This window comes from Anabrus simplex, chromosome 8 (genome assembly GCF_040414725.1).
Source record: "Anabrus simplex isolate iqAnaSimp1 chromosome 8, ASM4041472v1, whole genome shotgun sequence".
Classification (NCBI taxonomy): domain Eukaryota; kingdom Metazoa; phylum Arthropoda; class Insecta; order Orthoptera; family Tettigoniidae; genus Anabrus; species Anabrus simplex.
In genome coordinates this window covers 26,463,650-26,489,367 of record NC_090272.1, presented here as the reverse complement: position 1 = coordinate 26,489,367, position 25,718 = coordinate 26,463,650, and the positions used below count along the sequence as shown (strand labels likewise).

Here is a 25,718-nt window from a genome sequence, read left to right as displayed (position 1 = left end):
GTGGGCAAAGATGGCCGGGCGTAGAGCTAACCACTTTACCCTATCAAGTGCCGAGATTACGGATAGTGGAAGCCCTTACCTTCCACCCCTATAAGGGCCTTCATGGCTTGTACGGAGATGACCATGCTTTATTCGCTTTACATATTTATAAAGATTCACACAACTGAGATACCGCTCTGTGCTTATAATGGCAACTTGAACCTACAATATCCGCACTCAATCCCCCTTGGCGCAGTGGAAAGCGCGTTGGACTTCTTCAAATGTCGTAGGGTGGATCCCCACAGGGGGCATGTTTTTACACACATTGTACGGGGAAGAAGTATGGGCATTTCTTTTCTTAATCTGCTTACTCTCTAGGGTTGGTATTTCCCTCGGACTCAGCGAGGGATACCACCTCTACCGCGTCAAGGGTAGTGTCTTAGAGAGTGAGACATTGTGTTGGGGGTACAACTGGGGAGGATGGCCAGTACCTCGCTCAGGCGGCCTCACCTGCTATGCTGAACAGAGGCCTTGGTGGGTGATGGGAAGATTGGACGGGGTAGACAAGGAAGAGGGAAGGGAGTGGTCGTGGCTTTACGTTACGTACCATCGCGGCATTTTCCTGGAGGAGAAGTGGGAAACCACGGAAAACCACTTCCAGGATGGCTGTGGTGGGAATCGAACCCACCTCTACTCAGTCGACCTCCCGAGGCTGAGTGGACCCGGTTCCAACTCTCGTACCACCTTTCAAATTTCGTGGCAGAGCCGGGAATCGAACCCGGGCTCCGGGGGTGGCAGGTAATCACGCTAATCACTACACCAATGAGGCGGACGTTATTCTTATTACTGGTAGTGGTTTAACGTCACGCTAAGATATTGAAAGTTCTTGGCGTCTGAAGGATGGTTAAGGGCTGGGTTTTGGAAGGGAGCGGTCATGGCTATCATTTTGCCTGGTGGAAAATGGGATCCCACGGAACAATCATCTTCAGGACTCCCGATGGTAGGGTTATTATTATTATTATTATTATTATTATTATTATTATTATTATTATTATTATTATTATTATTATTATTATTATTTGTTTTTCGTCGCACCGACACAGGTAGGTCTTACGGCAACGATGGGATAGAAAAGACCTGTGAGTGGGAAGGAGCGACCTTGGCCTTAATTGAGGTACAGCCCCATAATTTGCCTTGCGTGAAATTCGGGAAACCACTCAAAACCATCTTCAGGGCTGCCGATAGTGGCGTTCGAACCCACTATCTTCCGGATTGCGAGCTTACAGCTCCAAGCCCCTAAGAGCACGGCCAACCCGCCCGGTAACCTGGTAAAGAGAAGTGTGAAGTAATATTATTATTATTGTCTCTATATATAAAACGCTAACGTGTTCGTTTCACAAAACTCAAGCTCTTAAACCAGAGGAAGTTAAAAGATGTGGTTTGTAACAAAATCTTGCAAATCGCCTCAATAGTACAAGAAAAATCTTGCATTTCTTGAAAAGTCAACAGAAATATATGTATAATCCATCGTGCAGTCGCCACGATTGTATAGGTTCACTGTCGCTCGGCAACGTACATAAGACAGGTAATACTAGTCAATGAGCCAATTTTAGTCCGTGGCATATTCAGCAGGTAATATCCGGAACTGTTTGTCTGTGTGTACATGTGTGATGCCCAGCGAAATCTATTGCAGCCGAGATCTGAAATTGTTAACATGTGCGATGCCCAGCGAAATCTATTGCAAGCAGAGATCTGAAATTATTAACAGAGGCGTATTCTTAGATAAATTTTTTTACAGGTCAAGACAAGCCTTGATTAATTATTGCTATTTATCGTTTGAGTTATGTATTTTAAGGTAAACTCAATATTTTCACGATATTCACTTAAAATTTTCACGCATGGCTGTGTCAAAGAGCAATTTTTGCTCCCAGAAATGAAACTGTGAACGTTATGAACAAGCAATTTGTATAATAATTACTCGGTGTTCTGCAAATGTACAAGTCTATCGACACGACGTGTAATACAGATGAGGCTGTCAACTACACGGCAGAGTTTTTAAAACACTTGGATTCACCTGGAGTACCATCAAACACCTTGGAGTTGAAGTTTTGGCACCGATTAATCTTTATCCGGAATGTGAATACTCTATCCCTTTGCAACGGAACACGAACTCAGTTCAGAAAGTGATGCCGAATATTATTGAAGACACCATCATGACCGGACATGAAGCGGATGATATAGTATTCATTTCTGCGATACAAATCATCACCGTTTCAATTTAGACGTCTGCAGTTCCCCGTTTCTTTGAGTTTCGCTATGTGCATTAACATGGCACAAGGACAATTGCTTAAAGTTGTAGGACTCAATCTTCGCAAATCGTGCTTCTCCCATTGTCAACTGGTCGCGGTTCGGGCAAGGTCCTATCTCCCAATGCTGTTCCTACCCATTACTTACCTTAATACTTGTCTCCCCACCAGCCTCATATGGATATTTAGTGCATCAGAACAATAGTCGCTGTGTTCATTTTGCTATGCTTACGTGTAAAGGAAAATGAACCTTACGGTACCGCACTCTAGGAATGTACGTTTGCATGACTTATTTACGCACTCCTATAGTATAGTGCATTAAACAGGAAGAGCCCGAACAGCAACGAACTGTACGTTATTTGTTCCACAGTTGGAAAGGCAAACACACTTCACATCTCAACTCCAAATGGAAGGACACTTAATATAGTTTACGTCGGCATAAGACCTATCTGTGTCGATGCGACGTAAGGCCCCTAGCAAAAAAAAAAAAAAATAGTTTATTCCGAAACTAATTAAGGGAAAATGAGTTATTTTTTATAAGTGTGGTCTTTTAAATTGTGTTAAAATTATTTGTAGCATCCACCAACTCGGTGTCGTGAGCATTGAAAATATGCTTTACGTCGCACCGACACAGATAGGTTTTACGGCGACTATGGGATAGGGAAGGCGTAGGAGTTGGAAGGAAGCGGCCGTGGGCTTAATTAAGGGCTTTATTATTATTATTATTATTATTATTATTATTATTATTATTATTATTATTATTATTATTATTATTATTGGTACGCAGATCCCGTGGTGGACAGAGGTGAAAGAAGGTGCGGGCGTGAATGAGTCGAAAAAGGGCAATCAGGAGATTAATTTAAAACTTCAAGAGTATAGCTATATTTCCTTCTCTTTTTTTTTCAGGAAATAAACTTTACAATTTCAGGTATCAAATTTTGCTTACAAGTTAGGTAACAACCTTTAGAGAATCAGAGCAATAAACAAATAACACATTAGCAAACCTGAGCTTGCAGCTCCTTAATTAAACATTCTCGAAGAGCGCTGCGGCTCCTTCTAAGAACAGTCAAGGAGACGAACCTCCCAATTTCTTTTACATCACCAGGACACAGAGTATTGAAAATACGTACTCTTCCAAGGGCACCTTTATTCCACAAAATTAGCTAGGACATCACTCTCTAAACCTCAAAACGTTACACCCTTCCAACGGCACCGTTCAATGTTTACATGAACAGCCCTACATGAATAGAACGAGCACCTATGCTCTATAAAATTTACACTTAGGAATCTATTTCCAGAAATTTCCAGGGCTGTCAAAGGCTCAACCTACATTTTACAAACTCCAACAGTATTCACTGCCTTCTATCTTCAACAGTCTAACATCTTTACACAAAAGGAATGAAACAGAATTTCTACCGGGCCAACAACAGGTTAAACTTACTGGCCCAAAAATCAAAATGATGTGAAGGCGGACACTTGCACTCCTTGAAATTTTCAATTAGTAGCTTAAAACCCTATTTTGGCTTCTGGCCCGAAGTTACAGAAGCTAAGCCTAAACTACCGAGTTGACTAGAAAGAGAGAATATATAAATTACAAGGATTCCAAACTGAAAAATAATTACAAAATCATAGCCACCTCAAAATCAAGTTGATAGGGAACCCGAGAGGGTATCACACACTATATTCCCTGATTTCGGCTAAGTTCTATTGACTTGTTTGAACGTTACATTAGTAAAGACTAGAAATCCTCCCCTCGAGCTAGCATTCAAAGACTATCACTTAATAGAATCCGGACTGCCTCTTTTGTAAAGGCACATACTAGATTGGAGCGATGACTAAGACCACCTGGTCGAAAATGTGCCAGCTTTTACACCCGAGAGGAAGGACCTAGAGAGCTCTCGGCTAAGGCCCGACACATCCCCAATTTTTGTTGGGTAATTATATAAATACTAGACATAGTTTGATTGACTGAAAAATAAATGTGCAATATTTTCTGGTGGTCAACATCTTAAGTTGGCGGGAAGAGATCGAAGTTTTGACAACATTAACACACCAAAAACAAAGAATAATCAAATCAGTGTAGTAAACCTTAAAATAAAAGAACCTAACAATTTTAATAATTCCTCTTCAAACCAGATGACATAACATCAGTTTCTTTAGTAGAGACATCTGTAGGGAAAAGTAAAAACTACTTGTATTTTTTGTTGCAAACTTCATGTATCAGATGGCATTCTCCAAGACACTTCATTTGAATGAACGGGGCGGGTCCCTCCCGGTACAATAATAATAATAATAATAATAATAATAATAATAATAATAATAATAATAATAATAATAATAATAATAATAATATAATATATAATAATAATTGTTACCGTGTTTTTGCGGTAGTTAGAGGTGAAAGAAGGTGCGGGGTGGTGAACAGGTCTCAAGCTACGAAAGTAAAATTAATTTAAAGTTTAACAAGGTTATATTTTCTTTTCAAAATAAAGAAATAACAAGCATGGCAGGTACAGAGTAGCAAGTCAAAAAAGGTAGTTACAATATTTACAGGATTTGGGCTTCGCGCCCCGACTTCACAATGCTTGGGCAATTAGCCCAACTTTACTCCAAAATAAGTTTTACCAGAGGGGCACAAAACCCCATTCATGCTCAAGAGCACTTGCTCCAAATTACACAGAAAAGCCTCCTCGAGGCATACAACACTTAATTTTCAAGAAAGAGCCGCTCGCTCTCAAACTTTAAGCCTCACAAAGGCCACACCAAACTCCACCTTCAAGTTGTCCTATCTGGACATAGACACAGGGGTAAAATACCCAACCTACTGAGGTCTATTAATTGAGAAAAAATTAATTACATGACCTCTAAAATAACAATTTGAGAGGAGGCGAACTCGCGCTCCTAATACGCTTTGTTTAAAACCTACTTGGCACTAGGCCGTTAATACAAGGGCTAATCCCATACTAAAGAGGTGACTTAAGAAGGAAACAATTTACATTAAGTTAAAGAAGAATAGGTTGAGAAAAAAAAATAAGTTCACCTCAAAACAATATGAGTGGGAGCTCGAGAGGGTTAAGCACTCTCTATCCCAATATGTAGTTTAAAAGATAGAATAGATACAAGTTTCTTTACATTTTAAGGAAGGTTACATAATGGAAAAACTTCGGACCCGCCCCGAGAGTTAAACTGCTGAGCAAGCAAGAAAAGAAGTAATTAAGCGGCCATTACCTGGTTGTTGACTGCCACCGAAGAAAGAGGCGCTTCCCGCCCCCTGCTATGTACTTTACACCCCAAAAGATGGAACAGAAGTGGCACAAAGACCAAAAAATCAGCAGTTTATATACTCTCGCGGAAAGTTCGAGGCGTTTTAGGGAAGAAAACACCCGCCCACAATCACTTTATTGGGTAGGGTACAGCAACATATCCCAGTTGGGGGAAGATACATCGGATTGGTCAGAAATTAATTAAAGAAATTCGGGATTGGCTAAATACAAAACAAGGGGAAAGAGAGGGGTATACAGCCAACTTAAACAATAACAGAAAGAAATTTAACAAGAAACAAACTTTTGAAATAAAAATTTCTCCAAAAAAACAGTTCTTTCACTCCGCACTAGGGTGCACTATTGTTGATCTTCAGTAGTGTCCTCTGGAAGAGAAAGTTCACACTTCTTACTACAAGCAAAACAAAAATACGTCGAAAATGACACAGTTCAAAAACTCCAAATTTTCCACGTAGTGACATCTTCTGAGAAATTTGAAAATTAATACCGTCAATAAAGTTCAGACTTCCTCCAGCAGAGGAGTTTCAATTGGCGCACATTTTAAATTAGCGGCGTGGAGGTGTACCGCCCGGTACAATAATAATAATAATAATTATAATAATTATTATTATCTGTTTACCCTCCAGTGTTGGTTTTTCCCTCGGACTCAGCGAGGGGTCCCACCTCTACCGCCTCAAGGTCAGTGTCCTGCAGCGTGAGACATAGGGTCGAGGGATGAAACTGGGGAGAATGACCAGTACCTCGCCCAGGCGGCCTCATCTTCTATGCTGCACAGGGCCCTTGTGGGGAGATGGGAAGATTGGAAGGGATAGACAAGGAAGAGGGAAGGAAGCGGCCGTGTCCTTGAATTAGGTACCATTCCGGCATTTGCCTGGAGGAGAAGTGGGAAACCACGGAAAACCATTTCCAGGATGGCTGAGGTGGGAATGGAACCCACCTCTGCTCAGTTGACCTCCCGAGGCTGAGTGGACGCCATTCCAATCCTCCTACCTTTTTTCAAATTTTTTGGCAGAGCCGGGAATCGACCCGGGATTGCGGGCGTGACAGCTAATCACACAAACCACTACACCACAGAGGCGGACCGTCAAAATCTTAAATTTACGTAATTAGTTAAGAGAAGAGCTGGAGCTTTACACAACTGAGATACCGCTCTGCGCTTGATATTTCAAATTGAATCTCCACCATCTGTAGTTGAGCCCTTTTGGCGCAGTGGAAAGAGCGTTAGTCTTCTAACTCAAAGGTCGTTGGTCCTATCCCCATAGGGGGCGTGCAATTATTACATTGAAATGCTCTTGTGATATCAAGAATACCAGAATGTTCAGCTAATAGCAGAATTAGAATACTATGTGAAGGTAGAAGCACAGTTAGAAAGGTAATAAAATACCGGTTGAGAAATAGAAGGCGTTACTGGAGAGAAATATTGAGTTTATTTTATTTTCTACACCAGATGAAACACTAAAATGATTGGTAGTTAAATGAAAGTTAAAATGAAGCTTGACAGAATAGGAATGGGAGAATACTGGGATAAGGAGAATCAGAACAAGACGATAAATTTTGCAAACGATTTCAGTGAATGGTACTGTATGATGAACCTTACCACCAAGGGTTCACTCAATAGCAGATGATTATGGCAGAATGTAAGACTAAAAGACATTACCGGATTTCTGCAAAATTTTTAAAAATCTCAATAAGGAAAGAAAAGGTTCCTAAGCAGACAGGGAAGAGGCATGGTACGATGGCTAATGGGGTTATACATGTTTAAGAATAAGGATCAGAGAAGTGTTGTTTATTTTGTGGAGAAGGAATGGATGGGAGCCATCTACTGAGAGGATGATGGAATCAGAGAAATCCAGATAGGCAATATAAAACAATATTGTTAACAAAGGTACAGCATTTTACTCCTGCTTGACAAAATGTTGGCAACTCGGAGTCTCCAAAAAGTGCAAAATTAGTTAGTAGGACGCATAATCACTAACATTATTATTCTTACTGCAAGTGGTTTGACGTCACACTAGGACATTAAAGACTTTCGGCGATATAAAAGGGCTAGAATTGAGAAGGTAGAGGCCATGGCTTTATACAAGATACAGACCCAGCATTTGCATGGTGTGAAAATAGGAAAAACCATCTTAAGGGCTGCCGACGATGGGACTCAAACCATCACCTCCCGAATGTAATATCACAGCTACGCGACCCTAACCGCACGGCCAACTCGCTCGGTATATATTTATCTGTCAATATTTATTGCATTCTGTGTCCAGGTCAAATGAGATGCTTCCACAATTCAGCAGTTGTAGTGGATTTATCGTTAGTTCCAAACAGTCTGCTGCAGACAGGATGTGACGGATTCTGAAAATTACCATATCCGTACAGTGCGTTATTCCGCAGGCAGCGGTCCCCACATCTGCAGGTGATTTTATCCCCCGGGATCCTTACCGTGTCAGTTTAGTGGCCTCCATACCGGTTGAGAGAGGTACTTGTCTGATGTCCTAGAGCACGTCTGTAGTTTCGACCTTCCATTTATTGCTTTCTACGAGGCCTTGAGATAAAACACCTCCTCAGTCTTAGAAGACGATTCAAAAATTAAGAATATTCTTACCTCTGCTTTTTGAACTCTTCGCAATGTTCGGTAAGTTAAGTTCCCTTTGTGTACTTCCGTAAAGTGGCCGTATATTTGTCCTTGACGGAGTTTCATATCGAAAAACTAGGTGAATCTGGAGAAGAGAAGTGTGAAATTATTATTATTATTATTATTATTATTATTATTATTATTATTATTATTATTATTATTATTACGAGGATACCCGTGGAGCAGAAAGAGGTTAAAGAAGGTGCTGGGGTGAATGGGTCTATCTACAATATCAAAATTAATTTAAAACTTGAACGGAAGGTTATATATTTTTAAGAAAACAACAACTTAACAATTTTCACTTGCTGAACATTAAAACATATCAGGAACAAAAGCAATCTTGAAACAAGACTAGGAAAGTTCACGATTAAGAATTTTTACAAATTCTGGGCTCCAAGCCCTTAGTTTTACAATTTTACAAATGGAAGACGTATCGTTGAGTTAGGGGCAGAGATCCCCTTCTTCAAAAACACTTTCTCCCTAAATCACAATATCTAGCCTCCCAGAGGCACACTTTACAATTACAAAACCTTGAAAAAGAGCTAACCGGCTCTCCGTTTTCCAAGCCTACTCAAGGCAACATCAACTCACAATCACTGGCCTCTCAAGACACAACTTTCAAATTGAAATAATTGTATCCAGGGGTATTTAATACCCAACCCATGGGGCCTTCATTGAAAAGGAAGATAAGGGTTATTATGCCCGAAGGCAGGTCCGAACCTCCGCAGAGGTGTTCCTGAGCCGGAGTTTACGTGCGGGTGGCCAGTTCCTTTCCGCTCCTCCATTCCCTTACCCCCCCACCAACAGCGCGTGGCAACTCATCCAACTCCTGACCACGCCCAATGTTGCTTAACTTCGGAGTTCTCACGGGATCCGGTGTTTCAACACGGCTACGGCCGTTGGCTTCATTGAAAAGGAGCAGGTTAAATAACTGGCCCAAACACAAAAGGAATGGAGGCGTACACTGCGCTCCAAGATAGTGGAAACTTAAAAACCTAAAGGGCTCTAGGCCGATAAAACAGTGGCTATTCCCAAACTACTGAGCTGACTCGTATAGAAATTACTTTAACACATTACAGAAGGAAAAAGTGTTACAAAACGTAGTCACCTCAAACCAAGATGACGGGGAGCTCGAGAGGGAATTTCACTTTCTATCCCCGATTTATAATTAAAGATTTTATGAAGCCAAAAGAGAAGTTCATTTTAGAAAAATAGGTTACATAGTAAAGATTCGGACTTTCCCCTTCGGAATAATTTGCGGAGGTAGCAAGAAAGATTTAAGTTATGTAGCCATTAGCTTGTAGATGTTCTATCTGCCGACGAAAGAGGCCGCCCGCCTCCTGCTTAAACACACACACTCTCAGAGAGACGACAATCAATTGACCAAGAAACGTGAAAAGCCGCAGTTTATAAACCCTCAGGGGAGGTTCGAGATCATTCAAGATTAATCAGGACACACTCTCTTAAATTTTATTGGCAGATACAAAGTGAACAAGAAATACGGGATTGGTTGAAAATTAATTACCAAAATTTATGATTGGTCCAATTCAAAGCTGGCGGAAAGGAAAGGAAGTATTGTCAATCCAAAAATAAACGAACATAGATCAGTTATGGACAACCTAGAAATACAAAACTTCTTTAAATTATAAGTTCTTTCACTTTGCCCGAGAGTGCATGATCATAATTTTTAGTAGTGTCTTCTGTAGAAAAATGTCCAAACTTCTTGATGTATAGCAAAACAAAACAAGGAAAAATTCAGTCAGTTTGGGAAACTTCACAATAACAAAATTACTTAATATTTCGGTAAAAACTTCTGATTAAAGTTCCAAGTTCCTGTTGTAGTAGTTTCCACATTTGTTCGATGGAGGAGTTCATTTAGGCGCTAATTTTGAATGCGCGGTGTTGAGGTGTACCTCCCGGTACAATTATTATTATTATTATTATTATTATTATTATTATTATTATTATTATTATTATTATTATTATTATTATTATTATTTCATCAGTTTAACTTCCACGGATGATTCTTCCGCCGGACTCAGCGAGGGATTCCACCTCTACCACCTTAAGGACAGTGTCCTAGGGTGTGAGACATTGGGTCAGAGGAAGAAACGTGAGAGGAGGACCAGTACCTCGCCCAGACACACTGACCTGCTATGCTGAACTGGGATCTTGTGGGGGATGAGAAAATTGGATGGGATGGACTAGGAGGAAGGAAGGAAGGAAGGAAGGAAGGAAGGAAGGAAGGAAGGAAGGAAGGAAACGACTGTGGTCTTAAGTTAGGTAATATCACAACATACGCCTGTAGAAGAAGCGGAAAACCACGCAAAACCACTTTGAGGATGGCCGTGGGTTGAATCGAATCTCCTCTACTCAATTGACTTTCAGAGGCTGGGTGGACACTATTCCAGTCCTCGTACCACTTTTCTAATATGGTGGCAGAGCCCGGAGTCGAACCCCGCTCCTGGGAGTGGCAGCTAGTCACACTAATCAATACACGGGCAGACACTCTTAGATACTCTTCGTTAACGTACAGCTTACTTAGTATTACGCTATCTTAAGTGGACTATGCAGCGAAAGAAAATGTGAAGCATGTCAGAGGAACACGTGCGAATGGGGCCCTTAAAATTGAATACAGTGCCTGGACGGTGAGCCCTATTGAACAATGGATCGCACGGAGTGCATCTGAAACTCCATTTGGCAAAAAATGTATATGAATTTTCATGGAAACTCCTACAATTTTCTTGAAAAAGCGTGGTGAATGCTTTACCTTTGCTGTCTTTCTAATGGTTTCTTTCACTTAAAATCTACTTTGAATTGAATTGAATTGAATTTATTGAACTGAACATAACAGGCTTTCGCCCAGTTACAATGTTCCAATAAATAAACACTCACAGACTATAGCTAGACACTAACTACTTACTACTTAACTACTTCTAAATCTACTTTGTAGCATCTTGCACATGGGCGGATCGCCAGCTCCACATGCAACACACCACCTAACTAAACTCACTACTTTACTACTTGAATATATACTAAATCTATCCTAAATCTGTCTGGCCGCGACATCACCCCTGGTGAGGAACTGCTACCACCCTTCCCTGGGATGTCACGACCAGACATGTCTCATGAGGCTCGGAAACCGATACCTCATAGACCCTTTAAGCTGTCAATGTTATTTCCTCACCACTCCTTCCTGTAACAACCCACATGTGTGCGGATTGCCTAGCTCTACATGTAGGCTGTCACACCTATATTTCACTGCCGAGACGGATTCCATAACTCGGCTCATCTTTCACTGTCTCATTGACAACTTAATTCCTCTAACCTAACACTATTCACTACTTTACTCTACTTTACATGTGCAGACGTACCGAATCAACACTTTAGCTTGAGATAGGTCAGGCCTATCCCCGCCTCTTCCAACTCTACTGTACGTCAGCAGCCAAAACAAACAAACTAACAAAACCAAACTAAAATAAAACCACAATAAAATAAAATAAAACGGGCAGACAAACAACCAGCAATCTCATTAGAAGGTAGCCAAAACAAACTAACTAACAAAACCAAAGTAAAATAAAACAGGCAGACAAACAACAAACAACCTCATTAGAAGTAATACGGTACGGCTTACATATCAATGAACTGAATCTACTAATTATAAATATACAATACCTAAGGAACAAGGGAACAAAACTGAACAGATATAAAAAACGAAAATAATACTAAACTTATAATTATTGTCGCCCTTAGTTATTAGTGAGTTAAACTCTATAATGTTCCATATCTGTGAATCAAAGTTGTTTTATGTACATACATGATTACAAAACTTCGTTGTTATTATTAACCCATACAGAGATGATACTTCAGAGATAACTACTTTCCGTATGTTTTAAAATCTACTTGACGGACCGTGCAGCCAGGGACTCGACGCCGAGTGTTGGGCGGCGGAAAATAACCTGACTCCCCACAAGAACCAAAACGGCTTCGGGCGGATGATGCCATGGAGGACATGGGTTTGGTGTGCGAAACGATGACGGATGTCGGATACTCGATTGCGCAGAGGCTCATGATCTGATTGTTACCAACACATATTTTAAAAAGAGGCCAACACATCTGGCTACTTATACAAGCGGTGGTCATGCTACTCAGATTGATTATTGGCTAATCCGTCAACAAGATTTTAAGCTGGTAACGGACACTAAAGTAATTCCGTATGACAGCATTGCCCCTCAACACCGATTGCTTGTCCTCGATATTCGTAGCAATGTTACACAACCCAAACCTAAACCTAAGACTGGGCCTGACCGAATTAAGTGGTGGCGGATGAATGCCCAACGAAACGAGTTGATGACAGCCTTGGCAAACTTCTCCGTGAAGTCCGATCAATCGGTTCAAGACATGTGGAAAGATGCTGTGGAACAAATACATCAGGCGGCGACAAAAACGTTGGGAAAAACCATACCCGGACGAAAATCTATATATATAAAATAACTTGTCCTGACTGACTGACTGACTGACTGACTGACTGACTGACTGACTGACTGACTGACTGACTGACTGACTGACTGACTGACTGACTGACTGATTCATCATCGCCGAGCCAAAACTACTGGACATAAAGAGATGAAATTTTGGGGATATATTCATATTAAGACGTAGGTGCTCGCTAAGAGAGGATTTTTGGATATTCCTTCGCTAAGGGGGTGAAAAGGGGGGTGAAATTTTAAAATGAGTTGCTCTATATCTCAAAACTTTAAAAGTTTACAGATGTAAAAATTGGTATTTAGAATCTTCTTTAAAAATAAGGAAACACGTATTTTTTTTGTTTTCAGAAAATCCCAATAGGAGGGGTGAAAAAGGGTGAAAATGGGGAAAAATGGGTTGAATGCCTTTAATCAGGTTACCGGTACCTATATCTCAGAAACTGAAGATATTACAGACCTGAAAATTGGTACTTTTGATCTCTTTTAAAAATAAAGAAACACGTAATTTTTTGTTTTTGGAAAATCCAATTAATGGGAGGGTGAAAAGGGGGTGAATTTTTAAAATGAAGGAATCTATATCTCCAAACTTTCAAAGTTTGCAGATGTAAAAATTGGTATTTAGAACCTTCATTAAAAATAAAGGAACACGTATTTTTTTGTTTTCGGAAAATCGCAATAGGAGGAGTGAAAAGGGGCTAAAAAGTGGTTGAATGCCTTTAATGAGGCTACTTATATATCAGAAACTGAAGATATTACAGACCTGAAAATTGGGGTTTGGGATCTCCGTTAAAAATAAAGAAACACGTATTTTTTTGTTTCTGGAAAATCCAATTTAGGGGGGGTGTGAAAAGGGAGTAATATTTTAAAATGAGTGTATCTATCTCAAAATTTTTAAAGGTTATATATGTGAAAATTGGTATATAGAATCTCCTTTAAAAATAAATAAACACACGTATTTTTTCGTTTTTGGAAAATCCAAATATTGGGAGGTAAAAAGGGGGGAGGGTAAATTTTTTAAAATGAGTGTGTATACATCTTAAAACATTAAAATTTACAGATGTAAAAATTGGTAGTTAGAATCTCCTCTAAAAATAAAGGAAAACGTATTTTTTGTTTCCTGTAAATCCCAATAGGAGGGGTGTAAAAGGGTGAAAAATGGGTTCAATGCCTTGAATGAGGTTACATATATCTCAGAAACGAAAGATATTACAGAACTGAAAATTTGTATATGGGATCTCCTTTAAAAATAAAGAAACACGTATTTTTTAGTTTTGGAAAATCCAACTAATGGCGGTTAAACAGGAGTGACAAATTGGGTGAATTTTTGAAAGACTATATCTACAGAATATCTTGGAAACGTAAAATGTTACAGACGTAAAAAGTGGGTGTTTGTATCTCCTGTAAATCTAAAGAAACATAGGTGATTTGTGTTTGGAAACTCCACTTAAGGGGAACTCAAAAGGGGTGAAATTTTAAAATGAGAATTTTTACAGTTTATCTCAAAAAACTTAACATGTTACAGAAGTGAAAAATGGTATTTTTTATCTCTATTAAACATAAAGAAACGTGTATTTTTAGCTTTCGGAAATACCACTTGGGTGGAGGGGGGGGGGTAAAAGTGACTGAAAATGGTGTTGAATTCTTTTAATTAGGCTACTGATATCTCAAAAATGAAGATGTTACAGACGTGAAATTTGATATTTGCAATCTGCTTTAAAAATAAAGAAACACGTATTCTCGGAAAATCCAATGAGGGGGGGGGGGGTGAAAGAATTGAAAAATTAATTAAATTAATTGAATGAGAATACATACATCTAATAAAAACTAAAGTTGTTACAGACGTGAAAATTCGTATTTGGATCTCCTTTAAAAACAAAGAAAAACGCGTTTTGGGGGGAAACCATCTTGGAGGGCGGGAGTGTAAAGGAGTTGAATTCCTTTCATGAGGACACATAAATCAAAAACTGAAGAAGTTAGAGTCGTGATAATTGGTATTTAGAAGATCCTTTACTATTAAAGAAACAAGTATTTTTTGCGGGAAAATTCACTTAGGGGGGAGGGGAGTAGTGTGAAATGAAGTGAAAAAAGTAAATTATTTTTATGGGGATACTTATATCTCAAAACTGAAGGTAATAGACATGAACATTGGTGTTTGAAATCTTCTTTAAACATAAGAAACAAGCCTTCTTTTAATTATTTTTTTAGGGGGGGGGGGGGTGCCGGTAAATAAACTTAACGGCGGTGGGGTGTAGAAGGAGGTGAGACCAATTGATTTTACTGTTCTTAATGTACTTATAAGGATCCTCGGCAGCGCGCCGGCCTCTCACAGCTGGGTTCCGTGGTTCAAATCCCATTCACTCCATGTGACATTCGTGCTGGACAAAACGGAGGCGGGACAGGTTTTTCTCCGGATACTCCGGTTTTCCTGTCATCATCCATTCCAGCAACACATAATAATAATAATAATAATAATAATAATAATAATAATAATAATAAGAAGAAGAAGAAGAAGAAGAAGAAGAATAAGAATAAGAATAAGAATAATAATGATGTTCCGGACCGTCGTCAAATGTGCGGACCGCGCTGGAAACGGCTCCTGGACGGGTAATGACTAAGAATGCAGTCCGGCCGCGGGTTCAGTGCCTTCTAGGCACCCAATATGACACCACGCCGGATCTCATGAAGGATTTTATCCATATTAAAAATGATTATAGGAAAAGATGGCAAAGATTTACGGACCCAACTGACCGGGAGGAATACCTGAGCCTAGCCCGGGAAGAACGAAATCGATTGCTGGAAAAGAAGATTGAAAAATGGGAGGAAACATGCCGTAATCTAATAGAAAACGAGTCAGATCGGGAATTTTGGTTGGTTCTCGCAGAAAACGAGTCAGACCGCGAATTTCGGCGGATTATATATCTAAAACAATAAGCATTCAATTATAAATTTCAGTATAATACCGTAGCGAAGCACGGGTATCTTGCTAGTATATTGATAAACAAACCTGGTGGTGGACAGACGAAGTCAAGCAAGCAATCAAGGAGAAAAAGATAGCCTACAAGACTTGGTGGAACTCACGTCTTGATATTGATCTTCAGCAATATCGCGACCTGAAATCTGCAGCAAAGGACCATTATTACCAGTCACTATACGACCAGCTTGACACACCATCAGGAGAAAACAATATATATCGTCTTGCTAAGTCCCGTCACCGTTCAACTCAGGACATTGGACACGTAATGCACATCAAGGGAGCCGACGCCAAACTGCTACGAGATCAACAATCCATTCTCCAGCGTTGGGCAGATTACTTTAATAACATCAGCAACAAAGAATTTACGCATCCACCAATTTCTAGTCCTGATCCTATCGTAGGCCCTGTTCCCTCAATTACATCCGAGTAAGTAATGTTTGCCATTAGCAAAATGAAAAATGGAAAAGCAACTGGTCCAGATGACTTACCAGCGGAAATCTGGAAAATGCTCGGAAAGCCTGCTTCAGAGTTCCTTGTCTCACTCTTCAACCAAATCATCGCCGAGAAACAGCTTCCACACACATGGACAACTAGCACAACAGTACCAATCTGGAAGGGAAAAGGAGATGTGAGTGATTGCTCGACCTATCGCCCTATACGACTCCTCTGTCATACTTTCAAGATCTTTGAACGTGTACTTGACAGCAGACTCAGATGTATTGTCTCTGTAACACCAAACCAGTGTGGATTTATTAAGGGATGCAGTACCATCGATGCAATCCATGCCACACGCCTCTTGATGGAAAAGCACAGAGAGAGAGAGACAGAAGAGTGTACACATGGCATTTCTAGACCTAGAAAAGGCTTTTGACCGTATCCCACACGAACTTATTTGGCGAGCTCTTCGCTGTCATGGCGTCCCTGAGGAGTATGTAAGCTGGGTGCAACTTCTGTATCGCAATTCCACTAGTGTTGTCCGGAGTCCTGCTGGAATCTCTCCGCCTTTCGATATCACTGTGGGTGTTCATCAAGGTTCTGCCCTTTCACCATTGCTATTCATCCTCTGCATGGATACGGCAACAGCTGACATGCAGACTTCACATCCCTGGACCCTTCTTTATGCCGATGATGTGGTACTTGCACAAGAAATCCGTCCTGAACTCCAGCATCAGGTTCAAACGTGGAAGGACAGACTGGCTGAAAATGGACTGCACCTCAATATCCAGAAGACAGAATACCTGGAATGTGGCCCCCAAACCAGAGGTACCATAAGTATCAGTGAAGAAGACCTGCAGAAGACCATGCAATTTAAGTACTTAGGATCCGTCGTCACCTCAAACTGTGACACCACTCCTGATACTCGGATGAGGGTAAATGCAGCTTGGCTCAAGTGGAGACAGGTCACTGGAGTCCTCTGTGATAAAAAGATGCCTCAATATCTAAAGGCAAAAGTTTATAAGAGTGTGGTACGGCCAGCAGCGATCTATGGGACTGAATGTCGCCCCATGACGAAACAACAGGAGCAAATGTTGACAACCATGGAGATGAAGATGCTTCGATGGTCCATGGGGCTGACCCGATGTGACCACATAAGGAACACGGACGTCCGGCAAAGGTTTGGTGTCGCGCCCATCATAGACAAAGTGAGGGAAGCCCGTCTCCGCTGGTACGGCCACGTCATGAGAAAACAGGACGACTCAGTTGCCAAAACAGCGCTCCACATCAACCCAGAGGGAACAAGACCACGAGGAAGACCGGCAAAGAGATGGACTGACAACATCAGGGCAGACATGCACAGTGTTGGCTTAACACCAGAAGATGTCAACGACAGACAGAAATGGAGGAGATGTAGCAAAGCAGCAGACCCTGCAAGTCGGGATTAATGCTAAGAAAGAGAGATAATATACAGTAACTGGAACCTTTGGATAACATATCGGTTACTTTGTATTACAGTTAATCTTATAATGAAAACTCCCGAAATCGATTGTGACCGGCAATAGGCAAGGGAGCTGACATTATAAAGGAAACTCCCCAACCTTACTTCAGATGACGAATGTCCTGAGGGGCCTTCCCGTAGTGTTTCTCGGGTAAGGCAGAGAGCCGTGCAATCATCTTACAACGTGTAGACTGCTGGTGTACAATTCAGAATTCCGTAGCGAAGCGCTGTACGTCAGCAAGTTAGAAAAAGACTCAGAAACTGCCCTTTTTCCGGTTTATCTGCCGGAAACTCTGTACCATAGCAGTGGGTAGATAATGGGTTTGAACCCCAACGTCGGCAGCCCTGAAGGTGGATTTTTGTGGTTTCCAATTTTCATACCAGGCAAATGCTGTGGATATCTTTACTTCCTGTCCTATTCCGTGGTCACCATAACAGCCGTCCGTGTCGGTGCGAGGTAAAATCGTATTGTATCGTAATCTGTTTATCCTCCAGGGTCGGTTTTTCCCTCGGACTCGGCGAGGGATCCCACCTCTACAACCTCAAAGGCAGTGTCCTGGAGCTTCAGACTCTGGGTTGGGGGATATTACTGGGGAGGATGACCAGTACCTCGCCCAGGCGGCCTCACCTGCTATGCTGAACAAGGGCCTTTTGGGAGGATGGAAAGATTGGAAGGAATAGACAAGGAAGTGGGAAGGAAGCGGCCGTGGCCTTAAGTTAGGTACCATCCCGGCATTTGCCTGGAGGAGAAGTGGGAAACCACAGAAAATCCCTTCCAGGATGGCTGAGGTGGGAATCGAACCCACCTCTACTCAGTTGACCTCCCGAGGCTGAGTGTACCCCGTTCCAGCCCTCGTACCACTTTTCAAATTTCGTGGCAGAGCTGGGAATCGAACCCGGGCCTCTGGGGGTGGCGGCTAATCACACTAACCACTACACCACAGAGACGACGCGCCGTAAAAAGGAATAGAAAAATAGCTCCGCTTTAGCGAAATTGATGAAATGAAATGTCGTACGGCTTTTGGCGCCGGGATATCCCAGGAAGGGTTCGGCTCGCCAGGTGCAGGTCTTTTTATTTGACACCTGTAGGCGACCTTATCGTCGTGATGACGATGAAATGATGATGAAGACAACACATACACCCAGCCGCCATGCCATTGGAATAAACCAATTAAGGTTAAAATCCCCGACCCGGCCGGGAATCGAACCCGGGACCCAATGAACCGAAGGCCAGTACGCTGACCGCTCAGCCAACGAGTCGGACAGCGAAACTGATGACAAATGGGTTAGCAAGTTTCGTATCTGTTCGATCCAAATCGAGTAACAGACAGATAGGCGAAGCTCGTGAAAGTGATGGATAATTATAGTCTCTACTCGTACATAGTGTACATTATCAACCATCACAAATTTGTAACAACAAACGTTCATTCGTCTCCGAAAACCGTCAATAGTCTTCTTCTTATTATTATTCTTCTTCTTCTTCTTCTTCCTCTTCTGCCGGGCTGAGTGGCTCAGACGGTTGAGGCGCTGCCCTTCTGACCCCAACTTGGCAGGTTCGATCCTGGCTCAGTCCGGTGATATTTGAAGGTGCTCAAATATGTCACCCTCGTGTCGGTAGATTTACTGTCACGTAAAAGAACTCCTGCGTGACAAAATTCTGGCACCTCGGCGTCTCCGAAAACCGTAAAAGTAGTTAGTGGGACGTAAAGCAATTAGCATTCTTCTTCTTCTTCTTCTTCTTCTTCTTCTTCTTCTTCTTCTTAATCTGTTTACCCTCCAGGGCTGGTTTTTCTTTCGGACTCAGCGAGAGATCCCACCTCTACCGCCTCAAGGGCAGAGTCCTGGAGTTTCAGACTCTGGGTCGGGGGATACAACTGGGGACAATGACCAGTAACTCGCCCAGGCGGCCTCACTTGCTATGCTGAACAGGGGCCTCTTGGGGGATGGGATGATTGGAAGGGATAGACAAGGAAGAGGGAAGGAAGAGGCCGTGGCCTTAAGTTAGGTACAATTCCGGCATTGGCCTGGAGGAGAAGTGGGAAAACACGGAAAACCACTTCCAGGATGGCTGAGGTGCGAATCGAACCCACCTCTACTCAGTTGACCTCCCGAGGCTGAGTGGACCCCTTACCATCCCTCGTACAACTTTTCAAATTTCGTGGCAGAGCCAGGAATCGAACCTGAGCCTCCAGGGGAGGCAGCTAATCAAACTAACCACTACACCACAGAGGCGGACGTCAAGAGTCAATAACATTAAATTAATTCCGAATACTTGGGAGTAAAGGAACTATCTGGGGTGCATATCTAATTGTGGGGCTGATTAGTTCTATCCTGTAGCGTATTCCTTGCCTAGCATCGGTAGCGGGAGACTGTCATTGTCCGTTAGTGTTGTAGTTGGGGAAATCGTGATTACAATGTATATTTTGATATCTTGGTAATTTCAGATGCGTCAGTTTTTTATATTCCATGATATCACTAAATTCAGACGTCAAAATCTTCATTTACGTAATTAATTAAGACAAGAGCTGGAGCGTTACACTAATTTCATACCGCTCTTCATCCTAATTTGAACTTGAATCTACAGCTTCAATAGCCGAGCGCTCTTGGCTCAGTGGAAAGCGCGTTGGACTTCCAAATCAAAGGTCGTGGGTTCGATCCTCACAGGGGGCATACGACTTTTAGATATATTGCAATGACCTTGTGATATCAAAAGTATTGTTCGTTCGTAATCTGTTTACCCTCCAGGGTCGGTTTCCTCGGACTCAGCGAGGGATCCCACCTCTACCGCCTCAAGGGCAGTGTCCTGGAACTTCAGACTCTGGGTCGGGGGATACAACTGGAGAGGATGACCAGTACCTCGCCCATATGCTGAATAGGGGCCTTGTGGGGGGATGGAAAGTTTGGAAGGGATAGATAAGGAAGAGGGAAGGAAGCGGCCGTGGCCTTAAGTGAGGTACCATCCCGCCATCTGCCTGGAGGAGAAGTGGGAAACCACGGAAAATCACTTCCAGGATGGCTGAGGAGGGAATCGAACCCCCCTTTACTCAGTTGACCTCCCGAGGCTGAGTGGACCACACTAACCACTACACCACAGAGGCGGACAAAAGTATTGTATCGGGTAGAAATAAGGGCTATTAAAATAGATATAAAAAGAACTAGATATAATTAGTAATAAATCCTGCAAAATGAATGCTTTAACAAAATGTTCATTTAACAGCAGAGTTAGAGTGAACTGAGTGGCTCAGAGGTTTGAGGCGCTGGCCTTCTGACCTCAACTTGACAGGTTCGATCCTAGCTCAGTCCGGTAGTATTTGAAGGTGCCTCGTGTCGGTAGATTTACTGGCACGTAAAAGAACTCCTGCGGGACAAAATTCTGGCACTTCGACGTTTCCGAAAGCCGTAAAAGTACTTAGTGGGGCGTAAAGCCAATAACACTACTATTGTTCTTTCTTTCTTTCTTTCTTTCTTTCTTTCTTTCTTTCTTTCGTTCTTTCTTGATCGGTTTACCCTCCAACGTTGGTTTTACCGTCGGACTCTGCGAGAGGTCCTTCCTTTATCACCTAAAGGGCAGTGTCCTGGAGCATGATAATTTGTTTCGGATGATACAACTCGGAAGGAGGACCAGTACCTCGTGCAGGCTGCCGCACCTGCTATGCTCATCAGGGACCTTGTGGGGGGATGGGAAGATTGGAAGTAATAGACAAGGAAAAAGAAAGGAAACGGCCGTTGCCTTAGGTCAGGTACCATCCCGGCATTTTGTTTGGAGGAGAAGTGGGAAACTACGGAATACCACTTCAAGGACGGCTGAGGAGGGAATCGACCTCCTTTTACTCAAAAGGAGAGGCCAGACCCTGCGTCCAAACGATTTCAGAGAGCTTCAATGTATCTCTTGCGGGATACTCAACATCAACTCGTGTACGCTTTCGTTTTCGAAAGAAATGAGGTCAAATTTATGACGCTTCGGACCAAGTGGAGGTGATAGAACACTAAAAGGCGAAACATATTTACTTAAGCATGTCAAGACCGCAACCTAATAATTTCCCAAAAATTTATGAAATCCACCTCCGTGGCGTATTGTTTAGCACCATTAGCTGCCACCCTCGGAGGTCCGCGTTCGATACCCGGCACTGCCACAAAATTTGAAAGGTGATACGAAGGCTGATACGGGGTTTATTCAGCATTGGGAGGTCATCTGAGTAGGGGGTTGGGGTTTGATTCCCAACTTAGTCATTCTGGAAGTGGTTTTCCGTGGTTTCCCGCTTCTCCTCCAGGCAAACGCCGGCATGGTACCTAAATTAAGGCCACGGCCTCTTCCTTGTCTATCCCTTCCAATCTTCCCATCCCCCCACAAGACCCGTTTTCAGCATAGAAGGTATGGCCGCCTGGGCGACGTACTGGTACTCTTCCCCAGTTGTATCGGCCGACCCAATGTCTCACGCTCCAGGACACTGCCCTTGAGGCGGTAGAAGTCGGATCCCTCACTGAATCTGAGGGAAAAGCCAACGCTTGAAGAGAAGTAGATGAAGAAAGAAAGAAAGAAAATTTAGACTATAAATCCCCAATTCCAACGCAAAGCGACGTGCGTTCCATTATTGTCGCAGCTATATTTTTTCAACAACATGTATATATATATTGCTGCAGGTTTCTTTATGTCACACAGGCACAAATACTGTAGGTCTTACGGTCTTGTGAAAAACGTTTATCCCGGTATTAGTTTTAAGAAAGGAGGAAAGAAAGAAAATAAAGTGTATCGCAATTTGCGTAATATTTTCGTTCCATTCTCATCTTCACGTTACTTCAAATAACGGTTTATTTTGCACAAATATACAGCTGTGACAAGACGAGAACTCACGTCCTCGAGTTTTGCCACCGCTCCTGTTGACTGCAGCCTAACTCTATACGCATCGCATTGGAATCAGGGATTAATCAATTTTTCGATATTATTAACTTGACATGATATGTTTAAATATAATATGTTCGCCATTTAGTGTTCTATCACCTCCACTTGGTCCAAGCGGATCCTGCGTCATGACATTTGACATCATTTGTTTCGAAAACGAAAGCGTATTGACCTAAAGCCTTCTACACGAGTAGCTGTTGAGTGTCCCCCAACAGATACATCGAAGCAGCTTGAGATCGATTGACGCACGGTCTGGCCTGTCCATGTGGTTTGACCTCCCGAGGTTGAGTGGACCACGTTCCAGCTCTCATATCACATTTCAAATTTCATGGCAGAGCCGGGAATCAAATCCGGGCCTTTGAGGGTGGCAGCTAATCACACTAAACACAGAGGCGGACCAAAATTGTTATTTGCGTAATTAAATACGAAACTGCGCTTGAAATTTGAACCTGAATCAAAACGCTCCGTAACTGAGCCTTCTTGGCGCAGTGGAAAGCGCGTTGGACTTCTAATCCAAAGGTCGTGGGTTCGATCCCCACAGGGGGCGTGCAACTTTTACATAAATAGAAATGCTCTTGTGATATCAAGAGCATGGTATGGGGCAGAAATACGTGGTGTTAAAGTAGATACAAAATACAGTAGTTATGGAAGATAATAATGGGTCTAGGGGAATGTTTATAATAGCGGAGTTAGAATACTAAGTGAAGTTATAAGTAAAAAGAGAGATAGCTAGAGAGGTAATTAAATGCTGGCTGAGATTATGTAGGGGACACGGGAGGGAAATATTGAACTTATCATATCAACACCAGATGAGTTCGCAGGTAATCACACTAACCACTACACTACAAATGTGAAGCTTATTTCCAAAAGGTACCAAATCCAAAGAAATTGAAATTGAGATTATGATAGAAACGTGCATTGGTAGGTAGCTCCATCGTACGAAAGAAAAAGAAATAGCCAAAACGACCTAAATCCATATCAAACAGGGCATTAAAAACCTCGTTTGATACCAATAAGTACCAAATCCTGTGGCCTGAATGTGCCAATACGTACCGTAACCATGCAGCCAATGAGAGGCCATTTCTGTGTCATGTGACCAGCAGCAAAATGGCCGCGCTATGTTTGCATGACGTGAAGTGACAGTTTTCTTACGAAGTTGGTTTTGTTACTGTGTGCTATTTGTTTTTCAAAAGTATGGAATCAGATATCTCAGATGAGTACTGTGATACTCCTGAAGAAGTAAATAAAGCAAGAAAGAGGGTATTAGCTCCAGATAAATGGAAGAAGACGCGTACTAAAGTGCAAAAATACGGGAGTAAAGCGAGTGTTAAACCAAAAATTGCTTGTTTCCACAATGTCGGTGAGTTTTGTAGAGCCCGTGATTCAACAGAACAAGAAATAGTAGCGTTTCACGGTGCCTTCTGGGAGAATAAAGATGCTGTTTCTAAAAAAAAATTGCTTTGTATATTGATGTTGTATCACCAGAAAGGCATAGGCCTAATCAAAAGACGAAATTTACGCGTGTTTTAAAGAAAACGACGATTAAATATAAAGCTAGAAGTGATAGTGGTGTCAGTGCACTGGATAATATTATCCATTGTCTAGTTCACAAGTTATTTACTATATTCAAGTTCCTTAGACAAACTACAATCATAATTCCTTTAGTTCAGTACTGGTTCTTTGCATTATTTTCATAGTTTTGTTCAATTTTATTTAATATATAAATAATCTGTGCCTTCACTGTAAATACCTTAAATATAATTATTGTATAACTAAATACAGTCAGTTTTATTGAATATTCTGATGACTGCAGTGAAATTTATGTCTTTCATGTGAGGTATTTAGCGTTTCAGTGCCAAAAAGTACCAAATCCATAATTTTCTTTGAATATTTCCTGAACTGCAAAAGGTTAAACAGAAATAATTTGTATAACAATGCATTTATTCTATCTGAACATAATAAAAGTGTTCAAATGAATTCTCAGTTGAAATTTTACACTCTGAGCGTTTTTCCTCTTTCCTGTAAAATATTACTTTTTTGGATTTGGTACCTTTTGGAAATAAGCTTATCAAATGAGGTTTATCAATATTATTAGATAATGTCCGACTCGTTGGCTGAATGGTCAGCGTACTGGCCTTCGGTTCAGAGAGTCCTGTTTTCGATTCCCGGCCAGGTCGGGGATTTTAACCTTCATGAGTTAATTCCAATCGCCCGGGGGCTGGGTGTTTGTACTGTCCCCAACATCCCTGCAACCCACACACCACACATAACACTATCCTCCACCACAGAAACGCGCAGTTACCTACACATGGCAGATGCCGCCCACCCTCATCGGAGGGTCTGACATACAAGGGTTGCACTCGGCTAGAAATAGCCACACGAAATGATTATAATTCTTATTTCATCAGTTTAACTTCCAGCGTTGGTTTTTCCAGGACTCAACGAGGGCCTCTACTTGTACCGCCTCAAGGACAGTGTCGTGGAACGTGAGACTTCGGGTCGGAGAAGAAAAAGAAGAGCAGGTCCAGTACCTAGCCCAGGAAGACTCACCTTGTATGCAGAACAGGGGCTTGTGGCGGATGGGAAAATTTGAAGGGATAGACAAGGAGGAGGGAAGGAAGTGGCTGTGGACTTAAGTTAGGTACCATCCCAATATTTGCCTGGAGGAGAAGCGGGAAACCGCGGAAAAGTACACCAGTGTCCAAAAGCTAAGCATAAGTTACGAGTAAGCAGGGCAACAGGAAATAGACCGCAATTCGCTCGACATATGCACCTACCAACCTTACGTATTCGCTTTGTGTAGAAAAGGAGTGTTTCCTGCTTTGATTAGCGGCGTAACTGCAAGGTAAACACAGCCAGTACCTGCGCCCCATACTCTCTGAGTCGTGTTTACCCTGTTATAGTGTGCGGAGTGTAGCCTCGTGGTGAACGAGACAATATAATGGCACAACGACGCCATTTGGACCCCGTTTTTCAGGGTAGAATACTCGGCCGCCTGGAAGCAGGCCAGACACAGACCGAAGTCGCCGTATCGTTGCATATGCCACTAGTGTCATTTCCAGGCTTTGGAGTCGATTTCGAGACACAGGAGATGTTAGTCGTAGGTCAGTGCCGGGTCGACCAAGGGTAACAACCCCACAGCAGGACCGATATTGGCCTTAACGGCTCAACAAAATCGGACTGCACCTGCAAGGCAATTGTCTGCGGAGCTTGCAGCCGTCTCAGG

The 25,718-nt window shown here is 42.1% G+C and overlaps 1 non-coding gene across 1 annotated transcript; it reads left to right on the top strand.

The window, feature by feature from the left end:
• Positions 1–22,966: 22,966 nt before the first annotated feature.
• TRNAR-UCU (transfer RNA arginine (anticodon UCU)) lies at positions 22,967–23,039 on the top strand. The gene has a single exon. It is a non-coding gene; the product is annotated as a tRNA-Arg (tRNA).
• Positions 23,040–25,718: the final 2,679 nt, after the last annotated feature.